This window comes from Nomascus leucogenys, chromosome 17 (assembly GCF_006542625.1).
Source record: "Nomascus leucogenys isolate Asia chromosome 17, Asia_NLE_v1, whole genome shotgun sequence".
Classification (NCBI taxonomy): domain Eukaryota; kingdom Metazoa; phylum Chordata; class Mammalia; order Primates; family Hylobatidae; genus Nomascus; species Nomascus leucogenys.
The window spans coordinates 60,000,250-60,018,532 of NC_044397.1; positions in this window are offsets into that span (position 1 = coordinate 60,000,250).

An 18,283-nucleotide genomic window follows, 5' to 3' on the forward strand; every position below is an offset into this window, starting at 1 on the left:
AAGGAGACTTTCTAAAATATTCACAGACATTTATGGTGTACAAACTGCACACCAAATCCCTTTAAGCAATTCCACAGGCTGTTAGGGGCTGAACTGTATCCCCCCGAGAAGTCATAGGTTGGAGTCCAACCCCTGGCACCTCAGAATGTGACTGTATTTGGAGATAGAGTCCTTAAAGAAGTAACTAGGGTAAAATCAGGTCATTAGCGTGGGCACACACCCAATATGAATGGTGCCCTTGTTAAGAGGAAATTAGGACACAGACATGTACAGAGGGGAGAAAATATGATGACATAGCAAGGAGTTGGCTATCTACAGCCAGAGGCTTCAGAGGGAACCAACTCTGCCATCACCTTGATCTCTGACTTCCAGCCTCCCAAACTATGGAAGAATAAGTTCCTGTTGTTGAAGACACCCAGTTTGGGGTACTTTTTCAGCAGCCCTAGCAGGCTGATGAATGGGCCATCTCATTTAATCCACCCTGTGACTCTGAGAGGAAGGTAGTGCATCCTCCACCTTGACAGAGGGCTGTTCAGGCTCAGGTGTGGACTCTTAGGGCAGACCGCCAGGCCGTAATGATGTGGCAACCTCTCTAATAGTTTAGGCAGTTTGGCTTTCTGGGTATAATTCTATTTGCTCGTGCGGAACAATCGAAGGAGTTCAAGCAGCTTCCAAAGCTCAATTTGGATCACAAATAGCTGATTTATGTAATTAGCCCATGTGCAATTACATGGAACTCCATCAAGTGGCTTTTTCATGAACCAGATTGGCACCACCTGATTCCTATAAACATAAATAGATCAAGTTGTTAAGTAACAAGTAATTAAAGGGAGCACATGATATTCTCTCTGGGCAATGCAGACTACCCACGTTTAATCTGGTTTCTGTATTGCTCAGCTGAATCAGAAAGAGGTGGAGTGAGGCTTTCAAATGATGTGCTCAAGCAGCTTGGGAGGAATTCCAGGGGATATATGAACGGCTCTTTGGTCCTAGCTCAAATGCAGATAACGCAGAGAATATTCAGAGCACATTGGCAGCCATCGTTTTACTCTCCTGGAGTCCATTGTTCTTAAATTACACTTTTTGTAACAAACATTTGTAGCAAACATTATGACAGAGGTAGACAACCTTTTATATATAAAGAGCACATACAAATTATTAAGAAAATGTTAAGACCCAAATACTTTAGTTGTCAAGGGACATGGAGAGTCAAGTCCCAAAGGAGATACAAATGACCAGTGAGTATATAATACAAACGAAATTTCACTAGTAAGCAAAGAAATATAAAATAAAGAGACGGGTTTTTGTTACCTATGCTTCCAACAATAATTTAAAAGTTAATATTGCATTTGCTTTTACCCTTCTTGAAACCCCAGTGAATGACCCTATAAATGCACAGAAAAGAATAAACTCACAGCAGCAAAGCAAGGAAAGGGATCTCCAAGCTTATGGATGACTTAAGACAAGCAGACCTACGTGGACGGGCACAAGTGGATAGATGGACAGAGCCGAGGAAGACACAGTGAACACCCTTCCAGAAACCGCCCTGAGCTCCCGAACTCAAGGTCAGTGGCAGTGGAGGCCAGGAGTGGGGTTCACTCAAGAGCTGTCTGTGGAGCAAGTGGAGCCCCCAGCAACTCCCCAACACCTGTGTAAAGAGAGGCACCTGTAAGAGCTACTTACCCCGTGGCAAAAAAATCTGAGGGCTCTTCGTTGAAAAAAATGTACCTTCCTTCCTGGGAGCTCCAAGGCTTCCACAGTGGGTATAACACCAGATAAGCCCTATCCCTCCTGGGCTCCCACCAGGTGATCCTACAAGGAACCTATCTGCACCCACAATGATTGAAATGGACCCACATATTCAGAATTTTTAATAGACTGTGAGAATGTCAAGGATAAAGAGAAGTTTCTGGAAGCTTTCATAGAAAAAAGCAGCTCAGCTGCAAAGGAATGAGAGCCAAAGGGGCATCAGGATGCTCCCTAGTAATTCTAGATTCTAAATAAGGTTAAACCTAGAACTCTGCCCCCAAACCATCAATCAAGTATGAGGGCCCACTGAAGTATTTTAAGGCACGCAGGAGCTACAAAAATGAAGTCATTCCTGCACCCTTTCTTAGGAAGTTACTTGAAAATGAGGGAAGCAATAAATGTGGGATTTTGATTGCCCCTGGGTATGCCCCTAGGTCCAGAGAGGAGTGGGACCCACTGAAGGCAGTGCTGATTCACAGGGAGGGGGAAGTGAGGGAAGGGGGCTCCGTGGGTAGAAATGGTTTGGACAAAACACATCACTCTCTTTCAGAATGGAATAGGAAAACACTCTCTAGGGGGAAGAAAAGCTCTGCTAAAATGTTATATACTAGAAAGAACATACAAGGCAAATTGCAATGTGGCCAGATTTTGCACAATGGATGGAGTGTAAGAAAAGAGAATTCATTTGACCACGGACCTCCTCAACTTTATTTTAACCAACTTGCCTTCCGGATTTGTTAACCTCTGCCTCTCCAGTTGGTTTGGAATTTGAGACTGCAGGCTTCTCGAAGTGGGTGGATTTTTGTTTCAGTCTCTCTCCTCTTACTCCCCCTTGCTCTCCTTCTGTGAACACCTGCTCTAGGCTGTCTCCACCAGCCCCTGCTGGGATCTTGTAGATCTGGCCTGCAGCCAGTCTCTTCAGGGCCCTGGTGACAATGTAACTCCCAGCTGGCAGGTAGTAGCTGAGCCCCAGCCCACAGCCTCTGGGTGTCTGGCTTAGTCTCTTCCTTGCCCAGAGCACATTAACGGTGCATGCCCGATGAGAGCCCTGTGACCCGCGGAGCTGGCACCACTAGATTTTCATTGTGTTCCTTTCTTGTCACCAAATACATGCATCTTACGCTGAGGTTTGCTGTATCTTATACTCCCTCTTTCACTTTATATTTTTTTCTGTCATGGGAACAAAGAGGGTTTTACAAATGAATTTGCTTTGCCATGTTGATGGTAAGTTCTTTGCTTATTGCTTTTTAAATTTCATGATCAGTTAGAAATAACGCATGGAGCAGTCAACTGCAGTTACAGAAAAGGCTGTGATGCTATCAAGTCAGCACCACAGTTCTGAGAAATCTCCATCTTTTTCCAGGAATTTTCATGAATATTCAATCCCTTGGTTAAAGAAACCCATAAAGACAGCAGCCCCAGGCCCCATGGTGCGACTGTCTCTTGAGCACGCCCGCACTCCCATTTCTGGAGTGTGTACTTTTCGCTTTGCAGTAAGTCTCTGTACTTCCACTATTTTATGACTCATCCTTGAATTCCTTCTCGCGATGTTGTCAAGAGACTAGACACCAGCCAGTGCGAGGTCCTCCTGGCATTTGGGAACCTCTTCCAGCTCACTGGTATCACTCAGTCCAAGCGAAAGGAGCCATCAAGTGGGGAGCCAGGAGTTTCTCCAAAGGAATCATCTCTTCAGAGGTAGATGAGACGGGAAAATTGAGGGCGGGGTTGGAGGTGGGGCCTGCAGCAGACTGGGAGTAATTCCAAATCTGGAGAGTCATTAGCTGCATGTGGTTTAGTGTTGGCTGACTGGGAATGAGAGGCTTCCTGGGAGGTTAAGGCATTGGCCAGTAATGATCTGAGGAGAACTTGGTAAAATCCTCTTATGGCATCCAACGGGGAAGGACATGACCGAGCCAAGGTCCGGGGGCAAGGGAAGGGGAGCAGTGCCTGCTGGCTCAGTCAGTCCTGACACCCACTGCGAGGGTTCTGGGATGGGCCATTGCCTCTCTGGCTTGAGCAAGTGCCTCCTCTGTGAGACATCGTTTCCCATGACTGCAGTGAGCTTCAAGGTGAGGAATAGCATGGGCTTTACAATCTGAAAAGCAGCTCTCCGTACCACAACAGGACAAATCCCCCCACCTGCATGCCCAAGCCTTCTCTTCGCAAGATTGCCCTAGAAGTACCTGAGGACAAATGTGAACACCTGCCTTAGCCCCACAGCCCCTGAGAGCTCCTCTTGGCATTGGGTTTTCCTGGAGAGAGAGGCCTGAGATACCGCACATGGGGATGAGCAAAGGGAATCATCTTCCTCTTGGAGTGGAGGGAGGGCAACCACAGGAGGAGCAAAGCGGGAGGAACCTGGAGCCCATGGGCCGGGCAGAAGGTGAGGCCAGCAGCAGGACCTGACCACCAGGGTGACACAGTATTGAAAAAGACTCCCATCCCCAGTGCCTGGCCAGCCCCTCTGTGAAAGCTTGTTTGTATCTCCAGGGGTCAAAGATTGTTTGAGGAAATCCATTAGCTTCGGCAATTCAAAGAGGGTGAGTTTTGTGTCTAGGTCAATATGACAAGTACAATGACAGCCTGGACCAACAGCCCAAGAGGTGGAGAAGCCTGGAGAAAGCCCTTCTCAGAGCCCCTCCCTGGTGCCCGCTGTGGGCTCCACTGTCCCTGACGCCCACCCTCTCCTGGCCAGTGAGTCTGTGGGCCAAGGCACTCGGCTTGAGCACTGAACCCAGAATTCCTACTCACCACCAGAGCCAGCTCCATGGCCTGCAGGATCACCTGGCCCATCCTCTAGGGGGCTGGCCATGTGTGGCCGTGTCCAGCCGAGGTCCAAAGGGCACATGAGCTGTGTGACCACATCCCTGCAGGCCAGACCTTTTAGAGGCCTCCTGAGCCCATGCGTCAGGGAGAGGGGCCGGTTCTCCCCTGTGTTGCTGTGCTCCTGTTCTAAATCTAAACCAGGACTTCAGGTCATTGGGAAGGTTTCTTTGTGAAGGTGAGAAGAGGGTATGTTTTATTTAAATGTTTGCTGGCTTGACTTACAGCTTGATTTTTATCTCAGACATTTGTATGCAGCCTGTGTTTTCACCGTGGCCCCTGCACTGCATGCTCAGGCCAGACCTGACCTGGGAGAAGGCTGGGGCTTCCACAGGCCATAGAATTAGCGAAGTTTGTCACATGAAAAACAAATCCAGACTTGGTGAGAACAAACTCAAGGGTTAGGCAAGTCGTTTTCTCTTGTACAGAGAGGACTAAATAAGGCTAGAAGGAGCTGGTTTGGGAAAATGGGCTGGGGGTGGCAAGTTTGGACATAGATCAGAGAAGGTTTGACCTGAGGTCACGTGCTCAGGAGGCCCCCGAGTGGTTCAAGTTAAGGAGGGGCTGAGGTGCAGGGGCCTGAAAGACAGAAGCTGAACCAACATTGGGTTAAAAATCATTTTGTTCTGACTGACCAGCGGACATGAGCAACTCAGCAAAGCATTTATGCAGCAAAGACGGAAATGTGGAGGGGGGTCTGGCTCTGGCCTAGTCCTAGGCGAACAAGGGGCACCTCCAGTCTCATCTAAGGCACATAGGGAAGGGGCTTCTTTTTAGTGACCACAAAAGTCGGGTGAGGGAGTAGGGGGATGGGGGAGGGGGATGGGAGGGGTTGGTGGAGGAATTCTTTATCTATCACTGCTTTCCAGGACCTCAGGCTCAGGTACATTCAACACTGCCAGGTTGGATACAAGGATAACAGGATGTTTTGTGTGCCATAGGAGCCCCTCTGACATTAAGTTACACAGGTATGTAACTTTCTGTCATTCACTTTGTATGTTGAATTGTCATTTTGAATTTAAGAAATGCCTGCTCAGATCATTTCTTAAATTTTAAAGAATTTCTCCTCAAAGAAGTACATCCCTGTGGGTGGCTGTGTTGTAAGCTTCTAGCAGCCTGCACAGTACCAGAGGCCAGGGAGAGCTTGGGCCCTACATCATCATGCTGGGCAAAATCCTCCCAGTCTGTTGCAGGCTTCGCTCAGTGCAGTACACATGTGAGATAAATACAATCTGTGGCTTCATCAAACAACAGCTTTGTGTGGTTTTTTCTGGTGTCTCTCACTCCTTTTAAAATCCCCTGCCTCTAAAAATGTGGGCCTCCATCTCTCAGATAAATAGGTCTATACATCACAGAACATAATTTCAACTTAATAATTAAAACATTAGGCCCAAAAGTCACCACACCAATGCCCTGTCCACACTGGGTCTTCTCTGGCAAAGGCTGTATATCCCTGGGACAGACACAGGGCTGAGCCGGCTCACCCTTCACAACCACCCCAGGTCAGAGTGGGTCCATTCTCTGCTCTTGGCCAAGGGGGAAGCTGCCTCCCTGCAGATATAGTGAACCATATATCTTTATTTCCAAAATTTCACTCAGATTTATTTTCTTTTTGATCACAGGACAAACTGATAATTCTCATCCATATCATCTTGGAAAATACTTTGCCTCCATCCCTCCTCATCCCATCTCCTGCCCCCTACCACCAGAATTAAGAGCTTCCTCTGGTGCATGGCAAAGCCCATGGCCTCTCCCTCCTGGTTGTGGTCCAGTGAGTCTGCAGAGTCTGTTCTGTCTGTGAGCTGGTGCACTCTGCTAGCATCCTCACCCTTCACCGGTCAGCTAGTTAGGAGCTCGGCAGAGGGGCCTCATGAGATCCACCAAATCAGGAAATAATCATTGTGCAGTCTTGAGATGCTCTACAGGCGGGCAGCCAGGGGGCCTTGAGTAAGATCTCTTCCCCTTCTGGGGAGCCCTAGGCCTCTGTCAAACGCAGGAACTAGTCAATGTCAGAACATCTCACAGAAGACTTAAGAAAGTCAAATGTCTGTTAATGCTACAGTTCAAGAGCTAAGATTTGACTTTTGCACCATTGAATTACTCCATTCAGCTTCTTTTAGAGCAATGATGATGACAGTTAATGAGTCTGAATTTTCAAAATATGAATTTTGTGTTTTTTTATTATAGATATTTTTAGAAACATTTCTTTTTTATTAATTTTTTTGCACACAAAACAATAAACATTTTCTAAAAATACATACAAACAAAAAGATGCATATCAAACATATTAGGAAGGTTGCACATGGGAAGACAGGGAATAGAAATGGGGGGTGAGAATTAAAAAAAATAAATGAGAGAGGGACTTTGTATGGATCAATGATAATAACTCAATCCTCTATGTCTTTGACAAAGAAGGAGAAGGAAGAGGAAGAAAAAGAAAGTGGGATAAAGGATCAGAAAGGGAGGAAAATAGAAAAAATTAGAGTATGACTCCAGGGTAGACCTGTTTTATTGTTGCTGGGTTGGTTGGTTGGTTTGTCTGTTTTATTTTTCATATGTTTCGCCATGTTGGCCAAGCTGGTCTCGAACTCCTAGCCTCAAGTGATCAACCCGCCTCGGCCTCCCAGAGTGCTGGGACTACAGGTGTGAGCCACCACGTCCAGCCCCCACATTGCATCTGGCCTCTGTGGTAGACCTCCCAGATGGGGCAGCCGGGCAGAGGCGCTCCCCACATCCCAGACGGGGCGGCTGGGCAGAGGTGCTCCTCACTTCCCAGACGGGGTGGCCGGGCAGAAGTGCTCCTCAAATCCCAGACGATGGGTGGCCCGGCAGAGGCGCTCCTCACTTCCCAGATGGGGCGGCCGGATAGAGACGCTCCTCACTTCTTCCCAGACGGGGCGGCCAGGCAGAGGCACTCCTCAATTCCCAGACGATGGGCAGCTGGGCAGAGACGCTCCTCACTTCTTCCCAGATGGGGTGGCCGGGCAGAGGCGCTCCTCACTTCCCAGGCGGGGCGGCCGGGCAGAGGCGCTCCTCAGATCCCAGACGGGGCGGCCGGGCAGAGACGCCCCTCACTTCCTAGACAGAGTGGCGCCGGCAGAGGCGCTCCTCACATCCCAGACGATGGGCGACCAGGCAGAGACGCTCCTCACTTCCTAGACGGGGCGGCGGCCAGGCAGAGGCGCTCCTCACTTCCTAGACGGGGTGGCCCGGCAGAGGCGCTCCTCAGATCCCAGACGATGGGCGGCCGGACAGAGATGCTCCTCACTTCCTAGACGGGGGCACCCGGCAGAGGCGCTCCTCACTTCCCAGACGGGGCGGCCGGGTAGAGACGCTCCTCACTTCCCAGACGGGGGCCAGCAGAGCGCTCCTCAATTCCCAGACGATGGGCAGCCGGGCAGAGATGCTCCTCACTTCCCAGACGATGGGCAGCTGGGCAGAGACGCTCCTCACTTCTTCCCAGATGGGGTGGCCGGGCAGAGGCGCTCCTCACTTCCCAGGCGGGGCGGCCAGGCAGAGGCGCTCCTCAGATCCCAGACAGGGCGGCCGGGCAGAGACGCCCCTCACTTCCTAGACAGAGTGGCGCCGGGCAGAGGCGCTCCTCACTTCCTAGACGGGGCGGCGGCCAGGCAGAGGCGCTCCTCACATCCCAGACGATGGGCGGCCAGGCAGAGACGCTCCCCACCTCCCAGACGGGGCGGCGGCGGGGCAGAGGCTGCAATCCTAGCACCCTGGGAGGCCAAGTCAGGCGGCTGGGAGGCGGAGGCTGCAGCGAGCCAAGACCACGCCACCGCACTCCAGCCCAGGCAACACCGAGCACCGAGTGAGCAAGACTCCGTCTGCAGTCCCAGCACCTCGGGAGGCCGAGGTGGGCAGACCACTGGAGGTCAGGAGCTGGAGACCAGCCTGGCCAACATGGTGAAACCCCGCCTCCCGAATTTTGTATTCTTATCTTTCTTCTCTGTTTCCTGCAAGAAGACAAGACAGAATATTTATTGCCAATAAAATATGGTAATAAAACCCTGGCTGTGTGCACAATATTGATTATTGATCAGTTGTCTAATTCTATTGTATACCATCAGGTTTATCATTGTCTATTTGCTATCAGTTCAATGACTGAGGCAATTTTCTTTTTATTTCTGTGATGAGATTATTATTATTCAGAATTACAACACAGAAATCAGAATGTTTATTTTGACTAAGATGCAATTTCTTCTTTCAGAATTCATTTAGAATGTTTCATAATGCATTTTAAATTTTAATTTGAAAAGTAATTTCCATGCCAGCAACTACCCTGCAGAGACACCCAAATTGGCTATTGGCATAAAAAGAAAAACAAGAGATATCTTTGTAAGTTAGAAGAATGTGAATGATAAAATTGTCATTCTTTTTTCAGAAAGTAGCACATGTAATTTTTTAAACAAAAATAATTATACTTATGTGATGGATCTTGAAATATTTGAGAAAAAATATAAAGGAAATAAGTTACCTCTAATCCTACCAGCCAAAGATCACCATTTTTAATATATTGGTATATTTCTTTACAGCCTTTCTTCTGTGAAATAAACATTTATTATTATCGGTTCAATATTGCTACCAGGAATGTGTCATTGTCTGGCAACCTCCCCCCGAAGTTGAAAATTTAGGTTGTTTTAAATATTCTGTTAAAAGGTGACCTGTTAGTCTTCTGGTGGGTATACAGTGGTATCGCATTGTGATTTTTATTTGCATCTCCCAAATCTCTAATAAAATGGACATATGTCATATGTCTATTGGTCATCTTGTTCAATTTTAAAATGTCTTCTCAAGTCTTTTGCTGTTTTTCTATTGTGCTGTCTTCTTCTTATTGAGTAGTAAGACTTCTTCATATATATAGGATATAACTTTTTTGTCAACTATATCTATTCCCCTTATTTGTGATATTATGTTCTGTAAAGTCACTGTGAACACCGAATTAGAAAATATTAAACTATTGCTCTTAAGAAACATACAGAGTTCACTTCCTGAGAGCCTCTGATCACAACATTTTCATCAACCAAAATGGTATTTGTATTATATGGGTTCATTTGCCAATGTCCTCATAAAACAAGACAATCTTATCAGCTTTTAAAACCTGATTTTCCATACAACCTTTTTCTTAGTATAATACTTAGCAGGTATCTAAAAAACCTTCCACAGCCTCCCAATCTGAGAATCTGCCTCACCTGCAAGTTTATTTTTCATACTGTATTGCCTTTGAAATGTGTGAGTCAGCCAGCACTAGCTGAGAAGGATTAACATTTCCTCTCCCTGAGTAACATGACCATAAATTTCTTTGGCTTTCAGCCTCACAACGATGCAGTCCACTGTACTTTTAAAAAAATCGGTTGTCATTTCATGAATCTACAAATTTAGCTGATTTTCCATCTTTTCCCTAGCTTAATCACACACTCTAAGTGTTACTTTAGCACTTCAAAGAACAGCCTCACATACAGATTGGTCAATTTCCTTTTCCTTTTTCTGGATGCAGCTTATTGTACTGTTGATTCATTGACACTGAACTCACAGCCACCAGCACTATAACTCATGCCTAAACAAAGCTTATCTAACAAACTTATTTCCTCCTTAAGGCACATCACAGCCTTTTTGCTCCTAGGGACACTAGACAACAGTTCAGCACTACACTTGGGAGGCATTTTAAACAGTAAAATCACCAACAGAAAGCACAAAAATGCAACAAAAAAAGAAAGAAAGAAATAAAGAAGGAAAAAAAAAGTGGCACTAAATAGATCATGCTGAAGACACTCGTTATTAGCATGACAGCTGATATAAGAAGGCAGAGTGTCACCTTGTTAGACCTCAGCTGGGAACATGGGTATTAGACGACTCAAATTTTACACTAATCTGCACATGTCTGCAAATGACAACAGAAGAGCCATGCATATTGATATTGATATTATAGATACGTTTCAGCACATAGGTGAATTCACAAATAGCAGAATTCATAAATAATAAGAATAGGCTATATTTATATTGTGAATATCTTTGAAATTGCCTTTGCAAAGATTATGACAGTGAAAGAAATCTAGCATGGCTGACTCCACCTTGCTTCTTGCCTCACAGTCTAGCTGTCCTCACTCATTCCTGGGTGTAGGACATGCTAATCAGGCAAAGAATGTAGTTTGTCGTTTAACTTTGAAGCAAGGGTATTATTAGTCCTCCCTAAAACTGGTCCCCTCCTTGTTCAGGGGCTGAAACCACCTTTATAAGATGCACAAAAGTCCACAAGATTAGGAGCAGAAGGACCTGAATTCTTCTAAAGTGTAGGCATAGTTTCTATAAACTACTACTGCTCTAAAGTCATGTGGCCAGAGGTCACAAGATTTGTGACTTCTCTAATTGCTCCTATAGATGACATCACTATTGTAGAACCTAAGGTTGGCCTTTTGGGATGTTTTTCAGATGTTTACATTCTGGCAACTGACTGACCCCCACCTAAACCTGAGACTCATGACAATAAGTCCTGTGGCCCCCACCCAGAGCTAGACTCAGTGCATGAGAGCCATTTTCTAAGAGTTTGACTACTTTAGATACCTCATATAAGTGAAATCATACAGTACTTGTATTTGTCTTTTTGTGACTGGCTGACTTCACTTGGCATAATGCTCTCAAGTTTCATCCATGTTGTAGTATGTGTCAGAATTTCCTTCCTTTTAAAGGCTGAATAATATTTTATTGTATGTTTATGTCACATTTTCTTTATTCATCTGTAAATGGACATTTAGGCTGCTTCCACCTCTTAGCTATTGTGATTAACGCTGCAATGAACATGAATGTGCAGGTATCTATTCAAGATCCTATTGTCAATTCTTTTGACTATCATTTTAGTTATTGATTCTATTATAAATGAGATTGTTTTATTACTTTTCTTTATGTATCATTCATTATTATTGTACAGAATCACAGATGATTTTTGTGTGTTGATTTTGTATCCTGCAACTTTACTGTATTCATTTATTAGTTCTAACAAGTTTTTTTGTGTGGAATTTTTAGGATTTTTACATATAAGGTTATATCATCTGTGAACAGAGAAAATTTAACTTCTTCCTTTCTTATTTGGAAGCCTGTCATGTTCTTTTCTTGCCGAATTGTTCTGGCTAGGACCCTCAGTACTATGTTGAATAGAAGTAGTGAGAGTGGGCATATACTTGCCTCATTCTTAAAGGAAAGACTCAATTTTTCACTGTTGAGTATGATGTTTGCTGTGGGCTTTTAATATATGGCCTTTATTATGTTGAGGTAATTTCCTTCTATTCCATGTTTGTTGAAGTTTTTTTGTTATCATTAAAGAGTGTTGAATCTTGTCAAATGCTTTTTCTGCACCAATTGAGTTGACCTTGTAGGGTTTTTTTCTTCATTCTGTTAATGTTGTATATTGAATTGATTGGTTTTTACATTTAGAATCATTTTAAATTTCCACTTGGTCATAGAGTATAATTCTTTTAATATAGTGTTGAATTCATATTCTTGGTGTTTTGTTTATGTTTTTGCATTAATATTAACGAGGGATATTTGTCTATAGTGTTAAGCAGAATTCACTCGTAGGGAAGGACTCTAAAACCACCTTGCCACTTTCTGCTTAGGTTCCTAAGATCTGGAAGGAGGTTATGCACAAACCCTTTTGCCATAGAACAAGTCTGCTAAGATATACACACAACAAGTCATGCAAAGCAATTTTATTACTTATAGGAAAGCAGCAAGAACCAACAGAAGCCAAGGACCCATGGCCAAGAATGGCTCAGGAAAACTGCCCAGGGTGAATAGAATATTGTCTGTGCACACCCCACTTTCTAGGACCTGAAAACAGTCTGGGCTTTTATTCCTCAGCGACAAGTGAGATCACTGAGCAAAAGCTTTGCAGAACCTCCTATCAGGGATGAAGACAAAGCCCAGGCTGTTCTGGACAGTTTTTCCCCATCTCAGGGTGCTATGCCCTCAGCACACCCTAGAGTTATCCAAAGAACTACAAGTGGGAGAGCTGGATGGGCCAAGGACACTCAAGGGACCCATCCTGTACCTAATTTTCTTTTTTTCTAGGACCTTTGTCTAATTTTGGTCTCAGGGTAATGCTAGAATCACAAAATAAGTTAGGAAGTGTTTCTTCCTCTTCAATTTTGTGTAACAGTTTGAGGAGGATTGGTGTTAATTCTTTAAATGTTTGGCAGAATTCTCCAGTGAAGTCATCTGGTCCTGGTCTTTTCTTTTTTGGGAAGTTTTTGATTCCTAATTTAATCTCCTTACTAGTTATAGATTTGTTCATATTTTTTATCTCTTCATAATTTAGTCTTGGTAGGTTTTATTGTAGGCAGCCAAGGCCCTTGGCCCTCAAAAGGTTCGCTGAAATATCAACTCACAAAAACCTGATTAGTTGGAGAAAAGGCATGCAAATTTATTTAACGTGTATGCACAGGAGTCCTCAGAATGAAGACTCAACCCCTCAGTTCGGTACAGGAGTTGACATACCATCTTGAGGCTACAGAAAGAATGAGGCCTCAGAGCTTTGTCCAAAACAGGTTGAGATGATGGTAAGTCAGGTTTTAGTAGTCAGACAGGTGATGGAAGGGAGAAAAGAAGAGCCTTAGCTAGCAAAGATGGTCTTGTTATGTGGACGAAACCTCACAGGTAGAAGCCCTCAGACAAAATAGACGCGAAATGTTCCTTTCAGATCTTTAAGTTACCAGGCTCTCGGTGAATCTTTCCCAGATTCAGACAAGGAAAGGGCTGGCAGCATTAAGACACATTCTCCACAGATCTCCGGATGCAACTCTCTGCCACAAAAGACAGACTTGCAGGGCCACTTCTGTTTGCTGGCCCCATGGCAGCCATCTCAAAATACGTTAAATAAATATATTTTGGGGTAAAATATTTTTATTTCTTTCAGTCTGTTTCTGGAAATTTATCCATTTCTTCTAGATTATCCAATCTACTGACATACAACTGCCCATAGCAGTCTCTAATGATCCTTTTTATTTCTGTAGCATCAGTTGCAATATCCCTTCATTTATAATTTTGAGTCTTCTCTCTTTTTTCTTAATCTAAAGTTTGCAATTTTGTTGACCTTTTCAGAAAACCAACTCTTAGTTTTATTTTTCTGTTTTTTATTCTGTTTTATTTATTTTTGCTCTTATAATTATTGTTTTCTGCTTTCCCCTAACTCTGGGTTTAGTTTGTTCTTTTTCTAGTTCCTTGAGGTATGAAGTTAGGTTGTTGATTCGATGTTTTATTACTTTCTTAATGTATATGTTTACCACTATAAACTTTCCTCTTGGTACTGCTTTTTATGCATCTCATCCTTTTTGGTGTTCTGTGTTTTCATCTTCTTCTGTCTCAAGACATTTTTTAGTTTCCCTCTTGACTTCTTGACCCATTGGTGTTCAGAGTGTGTGGTATAATTTCTACATATTTTTTAATTTTCTAGTTTCCCTTGAGCTATTGGTTTCTAGCTTCATTCCATTGTGATCAGAAGAGAGAGTTGGTATCATTTCAATCTTCTTAAATTTGTTAAGACTTGTTTTGTGGCCTAACATGTGATCCATCCTGGAGCATGTTCCATGTTGCACTTGAAAAGAATGTGTATTCTGCTGTTGTTGGTTGGAGTGTTGTGTATTGGATGTGACGTCAGAAGTGAAGTATTCTGGGAGTATTGAGAGTATATTAAGAGTGAAATAGGAGACCATTAGTTTTCACATTATTCAAGTAGATATGCATTTGACCTTCAGCCCAGCAATCCACTTCCAGGACTTTAGGCTAAAAATATACTTCCAACAACATGAACATACATACACAAAGATCATTCATTGCAATTGCAAATATTGGAAACTATTTAATGCCCATACATATAGGAAACTGGTTGAATAAACTATGGAATATACATAAAATGAAGTAACACACAGGTATAAAAAAGAATGAAAAACAGCTCTATGAAAGAATATGGACTGATAGTCAAGAGATAGGATTAAATGAAAAAAATGTTGTGTTAAAGTAGTATATGTCATTTTCTACTTTTTGTCAGAAGGGGAAATTTAAAAATACATATATCTCCTTATCTTTTAAAAAACAGGAAGAATAAACTAGAAAAGAAAAACAAAAGCAGAGTAGGGGAAGGAATGAGATGTCTGAGGCCAAGATATTTCTCTGAGTGTGCCTTTTGACATCATTTTGACTTTTGGAAGCATAATAAGGTTCTATACGTTCAAAAAACTAAAGAGAAATCAACAAGAAGGGAAAGTTGTAAGAAACTAAAACCAGAAGCAAGTGGAAACCAATGAACCCTGCAGTATTTCAAATAAGCACCAAAACTTACAGCGGATAGGGGACAGAGAACAACTAATCCTAGAAACTTCTGAAAGCAGCATTGCACTATAGAGCCACACTGTTGGAAGGGATGTGGAAAGGAGTGTGATTGCCCAAGGGGTTCTTCTTGCCAGCAGCCCAGAAAAGCCAATACACTGACAACAGCAGGAGTTACAGTAGAGAAAGAGTTTAATAATCACAAGGCCAGCCAAGAGAGGAGACATGAGATATTTCTCAAATTTGCCTCCCTGAAAATTCAGAGGCTACAGGTTTTAAGGTATTTTGATGGGCAGGGGGCTGGGGAACTGAAACAATTGATTGACTGAGAATGAAATCACAGAGGTGTTGAAACTGTCTTCGTGCAGCTGAGTCAGTTCCCAGGACAGAGTCACAGGACCAGTTGAGTCAGTTCCTTGGTGTGGGTCACAGGTCCAGGTGGTGTCTCTCAGTCTACCAAAACGCTAAATCTGAAAAATATCTCAGTGACCAGTTATTTAGGTTTCATGATAGTGATGTCCTCTATAGGGGCGGTTGGAGAAGTTACAAATCTTGCAACCTCCAGTTATGTGACTCTGGGACAGTAAGCACTTTAGAAAAGCAAGCTAAGCAAGTAGTGGCATGCTGTTGTTTCACTGTGCCTATTCTTCAGCAAAGTTCAAGCCCCTACCCTAATTCTAAGCTTGTGGCCTTTTATTAGCTTTTCAAAGGGCAGTTTTGATCCCCCCCAAAAAAGAGATTAGTTTTGGGAAGAGAATATTATCACTCTTGCTTTAAAGTTAAACTATAAATTCCTCCCATATTTAGCTTGGCCTACATGAAAAAATGAATAGAGGCAATTAGCTGGCAAGGTTAGAAGGAGGATAGAGTCACCTGTGTTAGATTTTTCTCACTGTTACAATTTTGCAAAGGCAGTTTCAGGAGCATGGCAATCAGATGCTAATCTCTTTTTGGTCTGTTTGATTTTTCTAGTGGCATGGGCAAAGAAACTCTGAAATTATTATTATTATTATTATTATTATTATTATTTTGAGACAGAGTCTTGCTCTGTTGCCCAGGCTGGAGTGCAGTGGCGCAATCTCGGCTCACTGCAACCTCCACCTCCCAGGCTCAAGTGACTCTTGTGCCTCAGCCTCCCGAGTAGCTGGGATTACTGGTATGCACAACCAGGCCCAGCTAATTTTTGTATTTTTAGCAGAGACAGGGTTTCACCATGTTGTCCAGACTGGTCTTGAACTCCCGGCCTCAAGCGATCCACTCGCCTCAGCCTCCCAAAGTGCTGGGATTACAGGCATGAGCCACCATGCCTGGCTTGAAATTATTTTAGATGATAGTAGGATTGGGCAATTCAGCCAATGTGTTGATATTGTTGGGAGTCAGGTTCTTGTTGTGGAGGATGAAAGGTAACAAACATGGAATGCCAGAAGGCAACAGTTGGAATTGGAAGCATCAGGATAAATTCATGATTCCTGAATTACATACACATATGAATGAACACATGGATGTATGTGGGTATACTGATGTGTGTATGGAGGTCTGTGTGGAAGTGTGTTTCTGTATCTCTATAACCTATTATCTGTCTATAACCTATCTATTATCTATTTATAACCTATCTATAATCTCTAATCTGTCAATCATCTGTCCATAATCTATCATTTATCCATCTATTTAGCTATAATCTATTTATCTATTGATATATTTCCTGAGAGGGTAAAGAAGCAAAAACAGCCCAAGATCTTAGTCACTATTACCATTGCCAAAAAATTTTAGGGCTCCTTGGAAAAATGGTTGTCTCCAGGCTGTGGCAGACTGGGTACAAAATGAGCCAAGGGCATCTTGTTATAATAACACATAAGGAAGTGCTCAAAAAAAAAATTGATGCAGGAATATCTCAAGTGCACAAGGGCCTGCTTTAAGGTGCTCCAACAGGCCAAATCTGGGACAATTTGAGTGTCAAAATAATTGAATAGAATGATGAATTATAAACCATTGGAAGAAATAGAAATTCATGAGTCCACACCAATAACAGAGAGATAAATAAGTGGGAATGAAGGGAGGGCTCTTGTCACAGTAGAATTCTGAGGACCAAATGGTAAAGGCGGAAAGCATCTTTAGGTGAGAAATCATCATTTTTCAACCATCATAGTAAACATTGGTCCATGCAACAATCTTTAATGGAAGATACACAACTTACTTAAGTGCTTTATTCTGGCCAGGAATAAATAATGCATAACCTGAATCTTCTCATGAAGAAATATCAGATAAACCCCAAATGAGGACCATTGTAATACAAGGGTAAAAGTTGAGAGTGTACATTATTTTAAATGTCCATGTTATAAAAGTTAAAAAAAAAAAAGCCCAAAGAAAGGGTCTATGTTAAAGGAGACTGTAAAGATATGACACATGCAATACTGATCCCAGGCAAGAATTGTGAGATTAAACTGGAGGAGGATAAAAAACTCGACTAAAATCATTATTGGGGCTACTGATAAAATTGAACAATGGATAGTATGTTAAATTTACTGATATTGATAACTAAACATTTGGCATTCTACTTCCCTCTCTTCTCTCCCGTTTGTTTATTTAGTTATCTATTTATTATCAGCGTGGACTCATGATTGTTCATTCTTTCTTAGAACATGGGCTAATGGATTTTTATATGTTTAAGTGCTTTCATTCACTACCATCATTCTCCTATTGTGGGAAAATTGCCACAACTTTCACTTGAGAGAGTCCCTTGCAGGTTGGCCTTTGTGTCCCTTAATCTTTAATTATTTGTAATAGTTTTAGTGTTTAATTTTTTCTTACTTTCTGGCACACACACACACAAATACTCCAGGCAAACATATCCCTTCCTGGCTCTCATTGGAGAGAGGTACTGGATGCCACTTCTGGATTCCCCATGTGTGTAGGGAGGTAACATTGCTATAAGGCCTTTTCAGTAGTCAGAGCAGGACAAGATAACTTTTCATAAAAGCACAAGTTTATATTGATATTTCCAGTTCAGGTTTAACATGACAGCATCCCTATCTAAAAATTATTTTTATTCTAGTAATTGTACTTCCTTATTTATTATACTTTTTAGAAATCTCAATTCTTAAAAAGTAGGTGATTTATATGAAATGTAAGGAAAGAAAAATGATAATAAAGATACCAATATCGTTATGAACAAACTACTACAGAATGCAGCTTTCAAATTTCTTGTAAGACTCCTTTTGTCTTTAGAATGAGCCCCTCTAAGAATGTGTAGTCAAATCAGTTTGTTCTGAGATCACTCATGATTTCTCTGTCTGTGTGACAGTAGAAGGACTTCTCTGGTAAGCCATATGGTCAGATTATTTCAGTTTGCTTTCAGTTTAAATGTGCTGACATTCTATTAGCT